A 3,401-nucleotide genomic window follows, 5' to 3' on the forward strand; every position below is an offset into this window, starting at 1 on the left:
CCCACGTTATTCACCGATGTTTTTGACTGTTTCGTTTGGCTGCTCTATTTCTTGGCCGTTTGTACAAGGACTATATCATCATAGTTAGTTCGTTGAAATAAGTTTCTCAGTGTGGCAAAATACCTGGCAGAATATAGCCTTTCCTACTTTAATGTCTCTGATAGCTTTGCCTACACGTCATCAGTTGGAGATCAAATTCCCCGCAACTAACTCCACCAACTGCCATATCAGCCTCCTGTTTACGACGGTACCGATTCCTCGATCATCCAGTCTTTGGCTCTCAAAACTGCAGCACCGGGAAACATCGCACATCAACACTACATTTATAAATTAACATATATCGGTGGATACACTGTGCGCACTCTCATCGCCCGACTGTTCACACGGTTAACCCTCGTATCAAATGGAGAGGGACACTGAGTTAATTATGTGCACCTGCCCATCACACAACCACAGGCAAGAAGAGTGAGCGGCGTCAGTTTTTTCAGGAAAATTTTGCCAATGAGGGCATGCATGCGCTTCCTTTTATGCAGTCGTATCATAGATCGGCTGATCGGGGAAGACTGAATAAATCCCCGGGCATTGAAAACGCAACGGAATAATCGCGGGCTAAGTCATGAGATCTGCAGGTTAGCGTGCTTAAGCCTTTGTGCATTAGATTTACCTGCGAGGCCCTGGATCTCTTTGTAACTTCAAGCCACGCAGATATATGGGGTGGTGCATGCTCTCGAAGAATTTTTGACCAACCAAATGGCTAATTTCTGCCCTAATCTCAAAATAATGGTAAATCGACTGAGGGCTTTGCCTCTGAGAATGACCTGCGTTTCGTTTCCTGTCCCTAGGACGTTTTCCTGGTCAGTTGCTCGGTGCCGATTGCCGGGTTCAAATAGCCCAGAAAGAGCGGCCCCAGCTTGCGCTCGGTGCTATGGTGTGCCAGTGGATCGACACCAAAATTTAAGCTATGCTTCGCAGCGTCCTGCGTGTGTGCTCTTGGGCTTTCAGAATTTGTTTGTTCGTGATAGCCTGTCCGGTTTAACCTTTGGTACCATCTCAACAGTGAGCGAAAAATATCTGCCAGATGTTGACAGCATCCAGATAGGCTGAGGAAGGTAAAGCTGTCCCGTGTGCGTATTTAGCACACAAAATAACTTGGTAACAGGTATAGACTCCCGTTGAATACTGCGCAGAGAGTGCGCGATGACTGGCAATCATAAGTCTGTGTGGTGTACAGAACTTAGATTACGGAAGATGATATGTAGTATGCACTTGGAGCTTACCGATACCGTGAGGTCCCTTGATTGCCGGCGGACCTATTGGGTTTTATGCCGTGAGTACGTGTGTACTTGTCAGTCGCACTGATCTGCAGGTTTACTTATCACGTGTAATGTGGAAACAAAATGAGGAATCACTTATGGCCGTTTTAACTTGACAGCTGCACAGCTGACAGTTTGCCATAATGTGTGCCAAGGTCGCATGTACGGCAGGCGCTACTGGTGGCAGCAGCGTAAACAAAATGACGGAACATGTTAAGCGTAGTTCAAATTTGGTAAAGTGGTTGAAAATTTCATCGAGCAAAATGGAGTCCTTACGGCCCCGTCCAATAAGCTGTGTGGAGTTTTTGCTGCTGAGAGAGAGCTCTAGGGCAAATGGTGGTATACCTATGGATGCATTTATAAATAAGCGCCACATATGCGAACGTTCCAAGTTAAATACAAATACTACTAAGTGAATCGTGGATACCAGTGAAGTTAGCCGGATGAAGTTCTGAATCTTTAATGAAGCAACACAGGTTGGTAGCGGATATAATCAATGAAAAGAATAAAGGTGAGGCAATGCGATTTGAAACGGTCTAGCAAGGACTGGACGTGACACAGTGGAGGATTCTGTTTCACAACGGAAACGTTACGAAGAAGAAGCTTCTGTGAGGTGGTATTTTAAACCCCTCAGTATTCACATAAAAGGAGTAACTTCCCGAACTCTACGACATTGTTGATGCCGTCACTTTATAGTGCAGGATGTCTATGTATACCGAATTATTTTGCAAAGTAGCTACATAAGTGATTTGTTTAAGTGAGCGAATCTTCAAGATCGTAAAACACCACCGGCTGCAAATAGGTTGCCCAATGTAATAAGAAATCGCGAATTGCGGAAGAAGGTGAACCACTTACAGTCACTTACATTTTCAGGTGTTCTTGCAGCTGAAGTCATTTGCTGAACGTTCCAAAAACTATATGGCCATTTTGGGAGTAAAATAAGCGGAGATGTCCCTCACGCAAATAATTTATAACTGCTATTACGAGTTGAAATCGCCGAAGCCGCATCCATCATTTCCGGAAAGGTCGTGCAAGTTTGTTGTCAAGCAGCAGTGTTCTACTACGGCTTGCGATCTATGCCATGAAGAACATGACGTCGATCACAGCGGAGAGCTGACGCAGGCGACTAACATGGTGCTTGATCAGCTGGTCGGAGCGCGCACATCCATATTTACCGGGAGGTTTTCAAACGAGACAACGTAAAATATTGTGTCGGTCGTTTTGATAAGTGCATATGTCCCTCCGGGAAGCGTAAGACCTCCTTCGTGAGGAGTTTTCATTGAGCTATTACGCAGGCTTTCAAAGTAATCGCGGGGGCTTGGGAACAAAAGTAAGGGCCTTTTTCTGGTGGGTTGTGATACGGAAGCCACTGTTGATTGATTGGCAAGCGACTTAAAAAATATGTGTAAAACAGTTCTCACTGCTTGGTGCCGGCCGATCCCTAAATACAGAGAACAAATAAGTGCAAGGGAATCACATTGCCCGGAAGAGGGGCATGTGCATTCTTCAGAATAGGTGTCAGCCGCCTGAGAGTACCTGCTTCTTTTGCACCACGAACTAAGTTAGTTAACGTAGGATGACCTCATCCTGTTTGTTTCAACACCATGATAGTGCAGCTTTGGTGGTCGCAGGCCTAAGTGCCACAGAGCGAGGGAACACGCATACCTAGTCATTCGGTAGACCACGGTCAGAACGTAACCCTCGACCTCCAGGATTTTCCGTCGGTCACACTGGCAAGGCGCAAGCATATCGTTTTCCAGCATTAATAATAATAAGGTTTATTCCCAATTGATGGGTGGCATATTGTCTGAGATGATCATAGTTTTACAGGCAGAATGGAGCACGACTGGGGGATTTGTGGGGGTGCGGATTGCATAAAAAGGGACAATGTTATAAACAGTGGGGAATACCCGATGATATGGTAATAATAGGTTATTTCTCAACTTATTGAGAACAATGCGCATGAAGTCCGACTAGTTCAAAGACAGTCAAGTGGCATGAACTAAAACTGAAAACCATTGCTAGCCGTGGGTGACCTTGGGTGGTTAGGTAAATGGCCTGAGTTACAACGAGCAAAAGTGGAGATGG

Source organism: Opisthorchis viverrini, assembly GCF_000715545.1.
Source record: "Opisthorchis viverrini unplaced genomic scaffold opera_v5_209, whole genome shotgun sequence".
Lineage (NCBI taxonomy): Eukaryota > Metazoa > Platyhelminthes > Trematoda > Opisthorchiida > Opisthorchiidae > Opisthorchis > Opisthorchis viverrini.